This window comes from Diorhabda carinulata, chromosome 11, assembly GCF_026250575.1.
Source record: "Diorhabda carinulata isolate Delta chromosome 11, icDioCari1.1, whole genome shotgun sequence".
NCBI lineage: Eukaryota > Metazoa > Arthropoda > Insecta > Coleoptera > Chrysomelidae > Diorhabda > Diorhabda carinulata.
The window spans coordinates 9,146,695-9,167,282 of NC_079470.1; the positions used below are offsets into that span (position 1 = coordinate 9,146,695).

At 32.4% G+C, this 20,588-nt stretch overlaps 1 protein-coding gene across 5 annotated transcripts in view; it reads right to left on the minus strand.

Annotated features, from left to right (window-relative positions):
• LOC130899588 (uncharacterized) overlaps positions 1–20,588 on the minus strand; it is a 152,088-nt gene that overhangs the window by 49,307 nt on the left and 82,193 nt on the right. Inside the window, exon 1 of one of the 5 annotated variants that reach the window (XM_057809640.1) lies at positions 14,309–14,327. The exons of the other annotated variants lie outside the window; for them this stretch is intronic. The gene's annotated coding sequence lies outside the window, so the exon portion shown is untranslated. Of the gene's footprint in view, positions 1–14,308; positions 14,328–20,588 lie in introns of those variants that run through there. 5 annotated transcript variants of the gene reach the window in all.

Sequence of the window (20,588 nt, forward strand, 5' to 3'; positions counted from 1 at the left end):
TGCCAGATTTTAGTGTCATGGTGATGTGTTGTGTGGTTATCCCTCAATCAAACGATTTTTTTTAAGTGGAGAGAAATTGTCACTGTAATTCTCCTACAAGACAGTTTGAACCATTTGTTCATTGTGAAATTTTACAGATTGCAAATAAAAAAGGGGTTAAAAAAATGTCACTGTCACATTCATTATGAGCTAGTCGTACTATGATAATCCTTTTGTTCTATGTTATTAAGATTAGATTTATTGAAGAAAATATTCAGTCCGGGCCTGCTTTTTGTTTATATTGGCGATAGGAGCGAAATGTCACAGATATGTCATTGATCTGAGAAATCTTGTACATATATTGCAGTCAACTTTGACACTTCACATCACTAATATAAATATAGCAATGTAATTAATTTATAAGTGTTGTATATAAATATTATTATGACAAGTTAAGATAGATAAACTTCTGGAAAATAAGTAAACGTTAAATAATAAATCATTAATTTCACGAATATGAATATGTTTCTAAGTATAGTAGAATTTTGAGAATCAACAATATATTGTTTTATTACTTGCAAGATGTGTTCCTGACCTTACCAATGAACTACTTAGTGAGGTTTAATGTATATAGTAGTAATGCACTTTTACTTGTTTTGTAGTACAGCTCATTTTTTGATGATTAATCCCCATTAAAATAAAAAAATAGTCGACGCATTCAGCAGATTAAATTCCATAAAAAGTATTTGCTAACTTTTAATTTTTCTAATAGTTCTCATAAATGGAGTCTATCTAAAGATTCGAAAATATTTATGGAACTGGAATTTTTAAACGACAAACCTGAAATTGAAGTATTTGTTAACAATCGATGGTAAAGCGTTTAGGAGTTATTTAGTCCTTTTATAATTTCGCAGTCTCTCGTTTTTTGGCTTCAGAAAATCGAAAAATCATCCGATTTCGATGAATTTTTTTAATCTTAGTTTTTATGGCGGATTCATGAAAAAATATAGGAATAAAAAAATTAAAAGTTATATTGGTTAGGTTAGGTTAGGTTGGGTTAGGTTCCACTCCTGGGAGCTGTAGGACCTTGAAGTTGGTGGAGTGGCTCAGTAACTTTCTCTCTTCTTTTGCCGTCTTGACGGACTGGTGGAGAGGAGTGAAGCTAAGAAACAGCTCAAAAATCCAAAGGATTAAGTGTTGTACGCTGATGCATGACAATTTGTTGTCCTCCCGGCGTACGACACTCCCGAGGATTGAGGAGGGTGGTTTAGTGGGTGAGAGTCCCACACAAACTCACAGCATTTGCACCCGCCCGTTGTGAGGAAGGCATTAGCTTCCACCCCACCTCTGGGCAAAAAAAAAGGTTGGGTTAGGTTAGGGAAGGTGTGTTCACATTTAGTCTGCTTTTCAAACATCCCCACCCCCCATCTGGATTCTCTTTAACAGTCAACTTAGTAAGATACCATCTTTTTAATAGTGAAAATTTTCAATTTTTCAAAGTTACCTTTTAATATTGTACGCTTGATTACAATAAGCGATTTTAAGAATGTTTTGTTGAATGATTTAGAAAAAATTTATCAATAATCATACGTGAAAGAGAGCATTTTCATGAACATTTAAAGCCCTGAAACCAATATAAGTTTTAATTTTTTTTATTCCCATAATTTTTTTCGTAAATCCACTATAAAAACGAAGATTTTGATAAAAATTCATAGAAGCCGGATGATTTTTCGATTCTCTAGAGCTAAAAAACGAGAGGACCGCGAAAGTATAAAATTACGTAAATAAGTAACTTCAAGGATGTTAAATCGAAGATATTTGGTTTCATTATCCTTATTAAGTTATTAAGCATATTAACAAAAAATGAACAATTTCGTTTTCTCAAAAAATTTGAAGTAAATGAATACCGTTTTATTTCTTATTTATTTAAACTATTTCTAACGGTGGTGTGAATTTATAAACACTGTCTTTTACTCATTTAATTTATTCAAACACCAACACTCGACTTATCCAACTTATACAATAAATTAATTAATCACTAATACTTAACTATTTAGTTCACTATCACTATTTATTATTAACTTACTAACTTCGCTATACAAACTCCTTTTTAATAGTCAAAATAAGTTTTTCAAAAATTCTAGAAAATAAACAAACGAAACAAATAAATAAGAGATCTTCGTAGAAATTATTTTATAAGAAACAACATAAATCACTATTTTTAAATAGCACATCAGACGCGCCGCGAATTCGCCTAATTTTAGAAATCTATTATAACCGGAAAGGATCGGCTTCACAGCCTATGTCGTGGACGGGTTCGTAACATTATTGTCAATCATCAACAAATTGATTTCCTATCATGGATGATGCAGCCAATGATTTTTCAGATGTATAAAATAAGCAGTGTCAAAAAGATTGAAAAATGATGAGTCAGTTATAACTTTATTGATATAGAAAGGAGCGATGGCATGGCTTCGTGAGGCAGCAGGAAATCGAATAACCAAATTCAACCATATTTGCAAGGTAACTATTGCTACCGTTTCTTCATCTTCAGGTGAATGTGGATTTAGTATTATAAATGATTCACAGGTAAAGAAAAGAAAGAGGAACCTATCTAAATTGGATCCTAATATACAGGGGAGTTGCCTAAAGTATATGCATCTCTTTCCCACTCTACTCTACCGTATAAGACTGTGTTCAAGCATATTCTAGAATGTTGTCAGTTTCTATTGAGGCGCCTTAAGGAGCAGTACATGTACTTTAAAATAAGTGGCCTTACGAACGAAGAAAAGGTGTATCTTATCGAGTGCTTTTATTCTATAAGTAAAAACTATAGTGAAGCATATAGATTTTGCACAAAAAAGTATAGAGTGGCTCCCATATTCACTGGATTTAAGCCCGTGTGATTTGTTCTTATGGTGCTTCCTGTTATGCAGAAAAACCCAAGACCAAAGATGATTTGAGAGGAGTTATTATATAAAGAATTCCAAATATTTCATCATCTACAATTGAACAAATTTTCGATAGCTTTCAAAAACGATTTGATTATAACGTTCACTTCGAAAATATTTACCATTAATAGTCATTCTCTAGCCAGTCATTTTTGTCATTTTTTTAAAAACTTTATTGCGTCTGTTGAAAATCTTCAATTGAACTGAAAACCATTTCAAATGAAAATGACTACTTCAGTCACTCAATGTATGTTTTTATTACTTTGTTCACTTTACCCATCTCAAAATTATAAGAGCAACTTCCCATTTGTCATCCGTTAAAATACGGCAAGGATTTGGAATTTGAATTTCATTTTTCCATTATATGTTTTGAAAATTTAATTAACAATTTCCTAGTAATTTCTTTCTAAAACCCATCATTTAAGTTTCTTAAGTGTACAATGCCATATTTGTGATATTAAAAACTATATATGTGAAATAAGGGGGGCATAAGAATTTAGGAAAGGTACAAAATGGTACAAAAAAGGTTGGGAAACACTGCTCTAAGCGGTTGCTAGATAATAAATTTTTCCCATGGTTCGTTCAATTGTTTCTCATTAAATTGAACCACAGCTGTAATTTTGCATCGAACAAAAACTTTTATTAGTACCTATCAATCAATCTACTCGTAACAATTTTTTAATAACAACAATATTGTATATTGACAGGTGATTATTGTGTCTATTGTATGGAAATTGTACTAAATCATAAGACAACAAGACAACTGAGAGACTCGGAAAAATCTTAAAATAACCAGACAGTTTGTTTGAGAGGAAACTGACTATGAGTGATGGAATTTTTTCAATATTTCTCAAACGATCACCGCTAAAAATACAGTAAATAACATACAATATTTATAATGCAGATTTACGTGGTTGTAAAATTTTTTCCATCTTTTCTCGGCATACGCGGCTCCGAACTGTAAATAATTTTCTATTATGTTCAATAGTGTCGTAAAATTTATGGTAACTGACCCCGAAACAACGTCAATAAGACACGTTTTAATTATTATACAGTGTGAGCAGTCTATACCGCATTTATAATGCAAATATCGTTAAAACTAACATATCCTTTTCGTCACAATTTTACCATATTGTCTGTTCGTTAAAGTATAAGAGATGAGTTTTTAAATTGTTATATGGTGGGTCAAACGTACAAATAACAAAATTCATACGTTATACAACGAATTTAAAATAATAGATGTAATCTGAGAGATTACGAAAAAGATGATACAAAAAGAAGATAGCTTAGAGAATACCAGAAAGAATGGATAAGAAAATAGAAGGATACAATGTTGTAGGATAATGACTGACAACAATAAGAAACAAGAAAAATTTAGCAACCTAAAGAGGACAAAGTTTACCTGACTGTAGATCAAAATGCGTACTTAACTATATATAGTTCAATAATTAAGTTTGGGACCATAGCGCACTTAAAACTAATAGAGGCCGAGGACATTTAAAAACTAATGAGACAACTTGGCTTGAACCCTTAACGTCACGAGGCAAACTGTAACGCCTGTTAGGAACTCACCGATGAAGTGATCTGCACACATGCACCACCGTATTTCAGATCGTCCATGATGCCTATAGCATGAAGATGAAATCTAAGATGACCATGTTCGATTAGAAGACCATTGACTAATTGAATTTTGCGCCTGTTTAAATGGAGCAATTGGTAAAAGATCCACCTCAGTGAATAGACTACTCAAAGTTGTAATAGCTACACAAAAAATGAGTTCTGAACTGGATAGTGGTTTTGCTAATCCAAATCTGGTGATTGAAACTGTCTCGTCGTTGCCAGAGTGAACGAACACCCAAACAAACTGGAAAATTTTTGTACTCCAGCACAAGTTTTTTTTAATTGCCCAAATATTTTCTGGTTACTGGCCGTGAAAATTAACCTTATATTTTCATTTTCACCCCAAAACAATTGGTTATTATTTCATCCTCTTTCGTAATTGGATTTTATGAAAATGATATAATTTTTTATAGTCCGGAATTTTGAGATAAATACCGAATATAAGATTTTACACTCGGACAGTAAAATTTTTTTGTCAAACAACTCTCGGGGGAGGTGAAAAAAATATAAAGTGGTTGATAATAAAAAATCATAAACTGCTGAAAATTCAATATATTTGAAATTTTTTTTTACAATTTATCCTGAAAATTCTTCAATTTAATTATAGAGAAAAATTTTTCATATAGCTTTCATCGAAAATTTGAAATTTCAAAAATCCCTTCTCGGGAATTGTTTTGAGAAAAATCTTACTGCTCGTCTTTATATCTAGAATATTTATTAAGAAATATGAAAACTCAAAGCAATACATAGTTATTTATAAGGGGACCATCGAATGAATAAAATAAAATTATTCAAATCTTTGAATGAATGAAATTCTACTCTACAAACAACAAAATCAATTCAATCTCAATCTCTCATCATAAGATCTAAATTATATTACAATTTTTCTTCATTTGACTACGTCCATGATTGCTCGTGTTTATTCGTGATAATTTCATATTATTTGAGATATTTTAAATAGTATTACGACGTAAAGTCAACTATATTGATGACGTATAACGGTATTTTTATTAAAAATTCTATAATTAATACAGTCCAAGGTAAAAATACGATTTTTTATTAGTTTAATTCTTTATGGTATAGTAACACCTACTATTAACTTTGAATTTTTATCATAATTTTCCGTTATTTCAATGCCGTAAATATCTATTTTCGTCAGTGACACTTTTTTTGAAACAACATTATCGTTATTTAAACAAACGCACAACAATCATTTGTAGTAGCAAAGATTAATATTTGTCTTTTTTCCCATGTTTAAGTGTTGTTTAATTGCGAAAGTATATTGATACGACGTATATTGTGTATTATTTGGTGATTAGATTTACACAGGACCGGTTCGAGACCCAAAACTAAATGATATTTCTTTCTTTACTCTTTGTGCGGAGCGGGTTATTATTTACTACAATAGTTCCAACACTTCGTCAAGGGCAATCGATACCTTGTTGGTAATTGGTACTTTCGTCATTCAAAACAGTGTCAAAATGCGTTGTTTGCCATATAGCGGGAAGGAAATAGTATATTACATAACGAGTTTGCACTATTTTTCCTACGACTACGTGAAAAATTCTTCAAAAAACGTAGTTTTTAAATAAGAAAGTCGATTAAACAATATCACACATATGCTGAAAAGTATACAAACACGTGTGCGGAAAAGTTAAAAAATCCTACAATATATTTTTTATTTTGTAATAGTAGAGATGACAAAAACGAAAAGAATGATTATGAAATATTTTATAACTAAAGAACAGAAAAAGAACTAATAGAAAAATAAATTTTTTGTAGCTATATTAGATACTTAACAAAAGCTAAATAATTATTAATTATTTTGTTTTACTTTTTTTCTAAGACGTTATAAAGTTAAATGTAAAGTTGTTATTATAACAATTACTTAATTTTTATTCAACTACTTTATACATTACCCAGTAATAGTAATAATACTTAATTTTAACTTTTAAGTTACCTTGCAGACACTAGTATATGTATATTTGAACACAAATCACAACAAACTTTCAATTTTTACTGTAAACACTAATATAACCTCAAAAAATCATACTATCTACTTCAGTCTTCTTAAATTTGGCCTGTTGCCTTTCGGCACCCAGCCAGATTCCCTCTATCGTTATATATCCTTATATAACATAAGAAAAAGAATCATTTCAATACATGTATGTATTAGTAAATATGTGAAATAAGCTACTTGCTTATGTAAAATGGAGTGTGCAGTCTATCATTTTCATAAGTGATCGTTGGTAAAAACTATTAATCAAATATGTTTTTAATTCCACAGTGAAATTTTTTGAAGCCATAGTCAGTGGACAATCATATAATGTGAAAGAAAGTTAATTATGAAGTTAATCAAATCTACTCAATGTTATTTAGAATCAAAGATCAACCTTTTATAGAAAAAGTAAGATTTTTACTGCTTGCAACCAACAACGAAACATGTTTCAATTAAAAATTGCTTTTTCACTACCAAATAGATATTTACATATATCCATTAATGAGAATAATTTATCAATCTATTCTTCTCTATGATTTAGCTTGACTTAATCGATGTTCATTTCTCAGAAATATGTTCTCACCGACTATCTGCGTTCGAATTCTTTTTCAATCTGTCTGAAAGTTTTAACAAACAGTACATGACATCATATCTTTTTACAAAAACCACAAGTCATTGTTAAATAGCAGTTTGAGAGCGAAAGGAAGAGAAAAAAAAATAGTATTAACATAAATTTTGCGTTATGTTTTGTAAGTTTGTTGTAGAATATATGTACTCACATCTCCAAAAGTCTTGACCCCTTGGTTATTTAATAACAAAATATTTTTAAATTCATAAAATGTGCTCAATCTTATCTTTAGTGTAATAACAATATAAGTGAAACAAAAAAAATTAAATTTACGTAACCAAGTAACGAAAAATTTGCAAAATATTGAAATGTGAAATTTTTTATGTTAAAAAAACAGATATAATGTAATAAAAAAACCGCCTATTCTTACAATCAATTGGCTAACGCGTCTCGGCATCCCGCGACTCAATTTATCTATAACATGGTCAGCCATATTTACAAATTCTTCTTGAATGGCAGCAGTCAGGTTTTCAAGAGTTACATTTTCTCGATTGGATACTGCTCTGCCAATATAATCCCGCATATGTTTAATGGGATTCATGTCTGGTGGATTTGCTGGCCAATTCATTCTTTGGATATCTCCTTCCTCTAGAATGTTTCGTACCATTTCCGTGCGATGTGGTCGGCATTATATCTTGAAAAATGAAATTTGCTCCATATTCACTGTTTGCTTAATGACCTTAAGTGGTGTACGGCGACCATACCCCCACAAAACATCACGGATCCGCCATGACAGAGCACAATATTTCTAGTAAAATTGAGTCGTTCCCACCTATCTGGGCCTCTCCAGACCCCTTTCCCGTCGACTGTGGAACCCAAATCGAGTCTCGTCGGAGAAAAGAATGTTATGGCATTGCTGTAAAACCCAATCACTGTGCTCTTGAGTCCATTGGAGATGGGCAGCTATGTGTCGGCTATAATCTATACTTAAGCAAACTTAAAAGTTTACAAGGGGGGCCAAGACTTTTGGAGAAGTGTGTATCATAATTTACTTAACTCAACCCATTTTTATATGTATTTACAGGGTTATGGTTATGATGAGAGATGCACAAAATGAATAAAATGTACAATGGACAAAAATGGAAAAACACGTCAAACTGTTTATTATATATATTATATATCTAACGTCATAAATATTTAGTTAAATAGGAAGCTAAGTTTTTTTCCATCATTTAATAAAGCTTGTTTATCTCTATTATAAAAAAATATTTAAAGTAGGGGCCACATAAAAAAAGTAGATTAAAGTAAATTCATAAAAATTTTACTAATAATTGATAAATTAATTAAATAGTCTATAAAACCAAAACTATTTCTTAGAGGAATCATTCAAATTGTGACCCATTTCATGTCTAATTCATATCTTCTAAATTATCTGCACAAAGTATAGTTATCAGGTAATAGACTCAGATCATAGTTTTTTACCACTGGCTGCCCTACTATTCAGGGGGTACTGATATTAGTGTTATTATCCCGTACACGAAGTATAGATACCAGGAGTCTGGAAAGTGTAGGCTTTTTCACATTTCACATTTCATATTTATGTACACAATCATAGATCAAGATCTTTAGCACTGGCTGCGCAAGTATTCAGGAGATACCGATACTATTATTATTATTATTATTATTATTATTATTGCGTAAATAGAGATTGGCAGATGCGCATAAAATTTTGGTTACTAAAAAACTCATCTGCTTCTTTTCTGTATTAGTATTAGTTCTGTGTCAATAGTAACAAGGATTCCCGCGTAAGCATTTAAACAAGTACTTCTTGAAAAGTAGGTGAAATATTTGTTCCCTAAATTAATGCCGTTCTATCAACGTTACGTTCGGACTCCATACTTCGTGATTATCTGGTTGGTTAACGTAGACCCGACTTTTCAAATGTTCTCTTAGAAAAAACTCAAGAGGCTGACCTAGGTTGCCATTCGATTGATTCACGTCTTCCAAACCACCTTCCTTCAATCTCCAGAAATGATGTGATGGTGCACCATCTTGTCGGAATACAGGGATCCAAGTTTTTTTCTATTATTTGGATCCGGAAATGCCGCAATTAGGTCATGAAGCACTGCCATAGTAATATGTTCTAAATATCGCTCAGCAGTTGAGTTCCAGCGGAAGAAATACGAATCAATAAATCTCCTACATTTTTTAGTTGTAAAACAACTTCTGTCGTAGTTGCGTGAGAGTTGTCTTCTTATAACAACAAAATATCCAACTTTGCATCGTCGCTTATCCCTGGTCTTCTAGATTTTGGAGCATCCCTCATGATTCCTGTTTCAGTAAATTCTGCTTAGTGGGCTTCTAGCAACTGGAGGTATTTCAAAATGTGTTTCGTTATATAAAGCATTTCATTAGAATTTCTGTCCTTTCTCTTTCGGTTTAAGAAGCCATAATATTAAAATTAGTATGACACTAATTGCAAGTCTAATATTAACAGTTGTTCTATCAACGTTACGTTCGGACTCCATACTTCGTGATTATCTGGTTGGTTAACGTAGACCCGACTTTTCAAATGTTCTCATAGAAAAAGCTCAAGGGTCTGACCTAGGTTGCCATTCCATTGATTCACGTCTTCCAAACCACCTTCCTTCAATCTCCAGAAATATTCCAGTAATGAAACCATGATGTGATGGTGCACCATCTTGTCGGAATACAGGGATCCAAGTTTTTTTCTATTAATTGGATCCGGAAATGCCGCAATTAGGTCCTGAAGCACTGCCATAGTAATATGTTCTAAATATCGCTCAGCAGTTGAGTTCCAGCGGAAGAAATACGAATCAATAAATCTCCTCTTGACGATTCCTACATTTTTTAGTTGTAAAACAACTTCTGTCGTAGTTGCAAACAAAATATCCAACTTTGCATCGTCGCTTATCCCTGGTCTTCTAGATTTTGGAGCATCCCTCATGATTCCTGTTTCAGTAAATTCTGCTTAGTGGGCTTCTAGCAACTGGAGGTATTTCAAAATGTGTTTCGTTATATAAAGCACATGCTGTTTCATGACTTAGAAAGTTATCGCCGTAACCTACCATCATTAGAATTTATGTCCTTTCTCTTTCGGTTTAAGAAGCCATAATATTAATATTAGTATGACACTAATTGCAAGTCTAATATTAACAGTTGTTCTATCAAAAAAAAATGTTACAATTAGATGTTTTTACTAGGTCATTTAAGTTTTGATTCTTTTAAATATGTTTTTTTTTTTCAAAAATGACTGTTGTACTTATATATACGTATATAAGTGTTTTTTTATTGGGAACGTGGCAATGAAACACCAAAGTTGACCAACTTTATGTATTCATAGTCTGGGAAATAATTAATTTATATTTGCGGTGGCTTTAAATGCTATTAATTCTTGTAAAAACTTGAAATTCATGGGAAATCAATATTTAAAAAGATGTGTGATAGAATTATTTATATCACATTGAATTACAACTCCTCTGAAGAGCGTGATGTAAATCGACCATTTTGTCGATATTAAAATCCCCAATGACTCGCAATTGTGAAGAGACGTTGTAACCACTGACTAGTTTTTACGTTATTACGTCTCATCAGAGCAGTTTAAAACCTTTTTGTTGAGGTTTGAGACCCGAAATGAGGATAACGTCAAAGAGCATCGCATTTGGTACATGTAGGTACACGGTCTTCAGAGAAGTTGTTATTTAATATTCGTCTAGGCATTAGCCAGGGAAGAAATTATTTTCTCCTTCGAAGAACGGCAGAATACATTTTCGAAATATTGAATTTTGAAATTATTTCATAGGGGAATAATAGAAATTCTTTATTTTACTCACCTCATTTACCATCGGTATCTATATATATATAATTTTTATACAAAAGATAATAGATAAAGTTATTTGTTTTTCAAGATACTAAAGATTGTTTTGTTTGTTGAAAATATTAAGTCAATTGTGATGGTGAACGATAATTTTGTGAATTTTTCCATTGGATACATGTTATAAGACCACATAAATAGAAACGATAAGGAGAGAAGATAAATTTGGTTTTTGACTTCTCGGCATTATTTAACATAACAATCGGATAGTACTCAGACTGATTTTGGAAGAAGTATTTAAATTTCTAAAGAGATAGTGAGAGGTTATGGATTAAGTCAAAAGATTTCGAAAAATTAACAAGAACTAAAAGAAATTGAAATCAATTCTAACAAAATTGGGTCTTGCGCATTTAACATTGCTCAAATAACGTGCTGGATCTTTTTCTAACGAAATAGTTAAATATTAACGTAGAAAATTAATTTATTTAGAAGAAAAACCATCTACTTTGAATAATACATAAACGAAATACTTTTTTGGCTTTGTTAAATGACACGTTATAAGAACCAAAATAAAGAAACCAACTACTTAGCACAAGAAGCCTGAAATTCCTAATCCTTTTTCTTAGCTATCGATATCATATTTTTCTGAGTGAATTTGTTAGTCACAACTACTGAAGATAAACGTATTGTATTGATCATTAAACGTGATAGACGAATCACAGACCCAGAGATAGCAGCTCAGATCAACAAATCTAGGGATCTGCCGTTGAGTACTTCTACAGTGCAAAAGAGACTGAGAGAACTGGCTTATTGGAAGGGTGGTAGTGAAGAAACCTCTTTCAAGACGTCAAAAGAAAATTAAGAGGTTGCAGTGGGCTGAAGAACATAAAAATTAGACTCATGATGAGTGAGAGTCCAAGTTTGAGGTTTTGTGTCTTAGAGAAGAGTGCTTGTGCTTAGATCAAAGAAAGATCGGATGATAGATCTATGACTAATCTTCCTGTAAAACACAACAGAGGCTCGGTAATGGTGTGGGAATATTTTGGAAGAAGGGCTATTGGAGTACTGGTAAAAAGAGAAGGGATTTTTAAGAAAGAAGGTCATAGAAATATTAAAGGAAAATGTAGTACGTTCTATTCTATTAAACGTAGCTTCCACCATGACAACGCTCCCAAACATTCTCCGAAGCTGTGCAAAGAGTATTTGATTGAATTGGAAAGTAAGAATATGCTGAAAGTAATGATTTAGCCGTCCAAGTCTCCCGACCTATGCCCTTGATTGAGTTTTTTTGAGACAAACTGCACAAAGAAGTGTCCTACTTTCACTTAACATCTTTGGAATATCCTGAAAAACGAATGAAACAAAATAGACGACGATTATTTGTCGAAATTGTTACAGAGATTTCCAAAATTATGCATCGAAATATTAAAAGCAAAAGGGGGTTCCATCGATGAATCAAAAATTTATAATTAATGATTGCAGTTTTCGTTATTACTATATTCTTATCTATATATGTTCTTCAAAATATTAATTTCGAAATCGATCGTATTGTTGTGTATCACGCAAAGAGTGGAAAAAACTTTTGACCGGTAGTGTATGTGATAATTTTCTTGGATTTCTGGATTATTTTGAGTTTCCAGTCATGTTTTTTCCTAATATTTGCGTCATAAATGTGTAAAATTTCTCAATGATCTAATTTTTTTAACGTAGATTTTACCCTCGTAGTTCGTAAAAAAAATTAATCGATTATTCGATGTATCGTAATCATAACATTTATTCCCGTGCCGGAAATTGTTAAACGATTTTCGGGAACACTTGTTTATTCAATTAGCTGGCGCTGTGGTTAGTAATGTTTTCCAGGTGCCTCGAAATTTCTTACAAGTTTAACAAGCAATTACTGACAATGACGAATCACCCTAACCACTCCCAAATACCTTGTTCTTAATATTATATTTACTTTTTGGTGTAATTGAAATTTGTTAAACGCACATTGCACATGAATGTATTGAATAATTCAAAAACTATAATATATTCAGTATACAAGGTGTTCCGGGACTGTGACAAAAAAATTTCTCATACGACCCCTCGTTTCTGAATTATAGGCATTTAATATTGAGAAATCAGAACTTATATTCAAGTATAATATATTGTCTATGTTATACATTCGAACATTATGAATATTTAATGGATGATTACGTATGTCCATTCAGTGTTTTTGACAGAATAAATAATTCTACACTACTATCTGAAGGCCAGGGGCGGCTCATGTACAATAATTAACAATTCGTTACTTATACAGGGACAAACTGTACAATCTAAAGATAGCAAAAATTACTTTTTCAATCGATTTTTAAACAAAAAGGCACTCTTTGCTTGATTCGATAATATTTATGGTTACGGAGATATGTAGATTTTTAAATAGTTGTACATACCAACGAAACCGTTTACCATAAAGAGACATTCTGGAGAAAATTATCATAAATTGTAATTATTTATTGAAAATACTTACAGGAGATATTAAAACACAATTAAACATTCCTAATTGAAGTGCATGGATGTACTTAATCATCCAATAAAAATTCATAATGGACGAATGTGTAATTTAGAAAAAGACTTAAATGTAAGTCCTGAATTCGCAACTCAAAGGCCTATAACTTAGGTATAATAAGAAAATTCACAGTCACAGCATTATTTTCAAGTCATCTACTCATTTCCAAATTTTTTGCATCAAGTCCTGGAACACCCTGTATTTCATACTACAGTTATTTTTGCAGGAGGGTATATTATATATATTTTCTATCATTTTTTCAATACTTGGAAGATACATACTTGTTATTTATATTAGTTACATTTGGGTTTGCGAAAATCAAAGATCGAAGTTTCAGTTTTTAGATAGTTTATTGTATATTTTTTTATAAATTAAATTCTCTGCGCTAATTTTTATAACTTTTATTCGTGAAATTTATATTAACATAGTTATTAACGAAAATATAGGAAAATTTGCAAACAAATTTCACATCTGAAATTTACACTAACTCGTTAAGTTTCTCTCATTATTCTTTTATTTTTATTTTAAATTATAAATTAGTTATATTGGAATGTTGTTTGTGATAAATAAACTAACTTCATACTAAATTCCCATACATTTAAAAAATAAAATTCCTTCTAACTTTTGTAAGCAATCCCGAAAAATGTAAAATTTGATTGGACTAATTATATGGTTTTTGGGTACTAAGAATAAGTTCAAATTGTGACATACCCTGAAAAAGTCTCTTTGAAAAAAGCCTCTCTTATTATTAAAAAACTATCTAGCTAAAATGCTATCACCCTGTATCATTAGCACACTCATACTTTACCTACAAAACACTGAAAGGTTGTTGGAGGTGATTTGAAATTAAGATGATTACAACGTTGTCGCGTCTCACTATTAAAATATACTGACGACAAGTTTATTTAACAGAATAAGTACTGAATATACTGTTTACATCACCACTACATCCACACTCACAATTACACTGTCTGACGTTTCGATAACCAAGTTATCGTCTTCAGAGACAGTTTATCTTCAATCTCGTTCAATTGTCAACTAGTAAATTTCGATAGTTCGTTAAATAGAATTTTAAAAATTTTTTCGATTTTTTGGTGTCTATTATTGATATTTGATAACTAGGTTTGTAGCACAATTCAAAACTAAAGGCCAAAAAATTCGAAATTAGGCATAGTTATTGAATGAGATTGAATTTTTTTGCGTTTAAACCTTAGAAACAATTCCATAAGTTATTCTTAACACAAATGTAAAATAAAAAGTTGTTCTAATATAAAATACCAAACATTTTTCACTATATTATAATATAATAGTCTAACTGCTTGGAGTCCTCTAAAACTTTTATAAATCAATCAAATCAATCTTTTATTTAGTAACAAAACATCACTTTTGTAATGACATTCAACTTAAATCGTGGCTTTTTCTAAATCCTTTTTTCTATTTACAGTAACGTGTGATTATTTTCTAAAAATGCAAAATATACTGTTTTATAGGGTAAACCAAGCAAACGTGCCCCAGTCGGATATGTGCCCCACTCGCGAAACTCAGTGAAGCATTTTAAATTTGGCGCTTATTTGATCCTAGCTGGTCAGTGTTCCAAGTATGGCCGCGATGTAAACAGCACTGTGCTGGTTTTTATTTAGTTTTAGTGAGAAAAAGTGATTAAAAGGTTTGTATGACTACATGAATTTGTTTTATATCTATTTTCACGTTGATTAAAAGTATTTGCTCCATATTATTTCGTGTTTTTAAAGTTTTTATCGAAAACTAACCTCATTTAACTTTTATTTGCCTATAATTACGTTCCGTTTTTCGTAACAAATATCAGAATTATTTAAGTGGGGCACATTACACTGTACATCGTCTAATGCGCCCCGATTTTTTTCGGCTAATGTGCCCCATTTGGAGATAATTCCGGAATTCTTATTTTGATTACTTTTTAATATTTTTTTTTAGGAAATGGGAAAGGTTAAAGCTGTTGATCCAAGAAAATGGACGGAAAAAAATATGCAGAAGGCGGTGGAGGATGTAATAAATAAGAAAATGGGAGTAAATGAAGCGAGTCGTTTATATGAAATACCTTCGCGCACATTGCGAAGACACATCCTCAAGGGTTGGAGGTCTAAGCAGAGAATTGGAAGACCTTCTGAATTGGGATATGAGAACGAACTAAAACTTGTAGCTCACATTAAAAAGCTTGAATCCATCGGATTTCCCTTGGAGCCATCGAGACTGCAGTCTATAGCTTACGACTTTGCTGAAAATCTTCGATTGCCACATCGATTCAATAATGAGAAGAAGTCAGCAGGCTGGGATTGGTTTCAAGGATTTATGAAGCGTCATCCAGACCTGAGTAAACGTAAAGCAGAAGGCCTGTCATTGGCAAGAGCTAGTGGTATGAATAGACAGTGAAGTAGAGTTGCAGCTTAGTGAATCTAGCGAAGAATGTTCTGATGAAAATGAAAACACATGTGTAGAATGTCACGAGAATTACTACCGTAGTAGTAGTTATAGAGATAAATGCGTCTAACGATAAGACATGGATTGGGTAGAAAGAGCTCGGGCTGCGTTTAACAACATGAAGAAACTATATACCAGCAAACATATTTCTTTACAACTAAAATTAAGACTAGTCAGTTGCTTCATATTTTCTGTTTTGTTCTATGGTGTAGAGGCTTAGACCACAGCCGAGGCTACTTTAAAAAGACTGGAAGTTTCCGAAACGTAGATGTATCGGCGAATATTGAAAATATCTTAAACGGAGCACATCACCAACATGGAAATTATGCAGAGACTTTTTACGGTAAAAAAACTAAAGCATGACAAATATCGTCTTTTGCAATTGTCCAAGGCAAAGTGCACGAGGGAGACATTCATGGTTGAACAACCTACGTCAGCGGTTTGGAGTGTCATCTGTTGATCTGTTGAGAAACGCAATAAACAAAATACGAATAGCTTGTTAATTGCCAACGGATAAGGCGGTGGAAGAAGAAGAAGAAGCTAGTATTTCAAAAAAGTTAATGCTTTGTGTGCTAGGAATCATTGAACCTTTCATTGACGGCTTTCCTGCTCTTTCTACACTAAGGGTTACTGATTGGCTTATTAATCAACTTGGTGGAAGATAGTTTGGGACAATTATTGTTACATGTTGGCCTGGTAGGTCGCCAGACCTTACAATAATAGTAAAACAAATGGTTTATCAAAAACACAGCTTTTGAAAAATTATTCCGAAAACGTATATAAAACTACGCTGAGAGAGACGGGGAATATGTGAAGCCTAGCATTCAATTTGAGGTTTTAAACTTTTTATTTTATTATAACTAATTAGTATTGAGCCTGTTGTAATAAATCGAATGTGAACTTTATAATAAAAAGTAAAAATTATACATAACAGCTGATTTATGAATTTGGTATATGAGCCTTGATATTGATTCTACAAAACTTTTTCTCTTCAGTTTTGCCACATAAAATATACTTAATGGATGTTTGTAAACTCTTCATCTAGGAAACCAAGACGTTGTTATTGATATTAAAAAATAGCAAAGGGGCAAAATATCCCATTATAGTTTATAGCGCCAGCAGATATCATCGTGGAATCGTTTCCAATGCATGAGATTATAACAGATCCAGACGAAATATTTAACAGATGAAATCAAAAGCAAAAAATAATCCCGAAATTAAAATGAAGAAATACTTTTATTAGCACATGCGATATCATACTTCTTTCTGTAATAAAACTCAGTCTTACCAGTGGTTTTGGATAGTCCAACAATTTTTACAGATAAATTAGCTAAATTAACATTATACAAAAAATTATAATACCAATCGTACGAATTTTCTTGCACGTCTTTTTTAATTTCGTATATACGACAATTATTTCATAATTTTCCAATTTCCTTCACGGTGACTAGTGAGGCGTCTTCTAGAGTCTCTCGACACGAGACGTGGCAGGAATGGTAGCCATCCTCACTCTCGATTTAGTCTGTATCCAGGTCTTTACGTCCTTTGACTAGCGAGGTGAGGCGTGAGAAGGCGAGCGCACAGTCCACACTATCACACTAGCCTTCCCTCGTGGAGAGTGTGGATTGATATACTATACCTCTGTTTAATGTTCCACTTACACTGTTTTTCCTAAGGGTAGATATCCTTCAATTTTCAATAAATCTTTCTGAGCTCCTTCCAAAAGTATCTTCCACTTTTTCCACTTTTCGAAAATTAATTTTTACAGAAAAAACAAAGATTGTAATACATACAATATCCCTCAATATTTTTATGGTAATTCAGAAATAAATAAAAATACTTATACGTAACTAGTATCTTCATTAGTATTAAATTGCAGAATATGTGAATCTCAAAATATAAAAACTGTTCTGGCAACAGCGCTATCGATACAAAACCGATACATTCACCGTCGAGTGGAACAGGCTCACGTTAAAAAGTGATAGTTAGAACCATTCTAAAGTACAGTCTGTTGAGGATAATTCGAGAAGTGGGGTTTAGACTAGTTTGTACAGTCTCATTTTAAAGTAATTGGCATCTACGTATAATGTGAGTGTGTATAAATAAAGATGATGTCATTCAACAACACAACAGAGCGTACATTGCCATTCGATGCGATGTTGACTAGGAGCGCACCAATGGAAAATTATGTACATAAATAGACGGCATTCATATTATGAATAAAAAAATAAATGGAATACTTTAATGAATTTACTATACTTTATAACAAATTTTGAACATTTTACGTATATAAGTTTGATTCAGCACTGTTATTTCTTATTCTGTACTAGCCTTAAAGCCGACTTTACACGTCTGAAGTAGCTAGAACAAGTTACTAAAGCCAGTAACTAAAATTTAAGTCCGGTTTTTTAGCGAGTGTCTACATTTTGATAAGTATTTCGGTTTAGTTGTCATTTAGTACTGTGGAATTAAACATGACTGAAAAAATACGTGCAGCAATACGGCATTGTATCTTCGACATATGTCGTGAATTATCAGAAACACTTGCAGAAGAAATGAGGATTGTTGGGTACGAAAATGGATGAGTTGAAGAGATGTATATGGTGCATCGCCTTTCGTGATATTCTTCTACAAACTTTAAATAGTCCGATTTAGAAGTGGTCTTCACTCGACAAAAGGTAATACGGTAATGAAGGATTGAGAGAAAGGACGAGCTCGTAGGTCAGGTACTGAATTTGGAGTTCCCTATCTAAATCCTTCAGTGAAAGGACGGCCCAAGCCGTCTACCGTCTCTGGGCTGCGCTCTAGCGGCCGGCTCAAGACGTCTTCAGCATTGAACGTGTTAATGTTGTCGCTTCACTCCAATGAACTAGACTAAACCAACCTGTCTACACTCGTTTAGTCGGCGTCTTAATTGCCGGAAAATAGTGGTGGGAGAAAGTATTTGATCAGATGCCTAGGATTATCAAAGAGAACAGATTTGATTGCAAATGAACCGATGGAGTGGAAAGTCTTTATTTATGAAAAAATGATGAATAATTGAATGCCACCCGGGATTTTGTAGTTGCAAGTTATTTTGAATTCGCTAACATCGTCAACGATAGAGAAATATGGGAAATCCCTGGCAACTAAAGCTTTTGACTCGGTCATACATGCCCACCCTTCAAATGAATTAATATGCGGTTTTATCGTTCTTACTTATCGACTGACTTGATAGTTCTCTCAAAGATCGATTCATCCATATCACCATCGATGGACACATTTCAGAAGGATTTGAGGTCAACTTTGGTATTACCTAGAGATGTATCTTGTCACTTACCCTCTTTTTTCTGCACATCAACGATCTACTGCTGTATATTCCGAAACAGCTTCTATGAGGCCCAGATTTTTCAACCCGTGGAGTATTTCTCGTACATCTATACCTTGAAGATGCTCGACTCAATACAGAAAAGAGTAATTCGACCTATGGGTCATCCAGAGTGGATCAGTATTTCCAAGATCTACTTGATAGGCAGCCGTAGGTCAACACCGAGTTGCCTGCAAGTGTAAGCCTGCGAAATCATCTACGTCTTCCCCCAGAACTGTAACCTACAGAAGTTCATGACTAATATCAACAGGTATATCCACTCGAGCTACTCTTTGAGTTTGAGCTTTTTTCTTACATCACAAAAATTATGTTGTGAAATATGAATTAATCAGACTGACTGGTTGTCACACCATGTTACCCGTCTTTTCAGACAGCAGTGGGTCAGTAGAAACATTCCTGTGGCTTCTCAGGCTCCAATTTTTTGTAACTATTCCCCGATATTGGAATATTACCTGAAGGAAAGTCGTTTTGCACACTACAAACTGCTGAAGCTTATTCAGCATAACTGTTTTTAGACTCCTAATGATGGTAAATTACTTAATTTACACATATATTCATTCTCAATACTCTTTAATTGTAATAACTTTATTGTCTGTAGTTCATTTTTTCTACAATCTTTGTAGGAATTGTTTATATCTAATACGTAAAATGTTTCGTTAATCAAACAATTTGTAAATGTAATTAACATTGATGTGTTTGTGTAAATTGACATAAAGTCTGACGAAAATATTGTAGCAGCTTCAAACCAGGTTTTGTGTTTTATTTTTATCATATTTACGTCACATGTTTATCATGGTCACAGTGGGTCAATGTAATACACCAGGAAAAATGTAGACTTGACTCAAAATACATTGTAGACATATTAAAATTAGTTCGCTCAAATGTATCGAACTGAATTTTAACATAATAAAATAATAGTGAATGGTTATAATCAATTCATTCAATGTAATATTAGGATATACTGTAGGTGGTCGGGCAATTCTTGAATTTTAGTATTTTATGATTTAAATTATTATTTTGAGCAAATAAATCGACTTTCATTAGGTTATTTCACTCAGCATTGGTGCTGGTTTCATTATTATCATTTTTGATGAGTAGCATCATTAACTGTCTGCGTTAATTTATTGTCGAATGATTCTCATTTAGTTAATGTTTTTTGAAAACTAGTGGAAATGAAATTATTGAAATTATTTAAAATATTCGTGAATCGTAATGTTTATTTATATACTATTTTTTCTAAATGGATGTTAGGACAAAATCAACT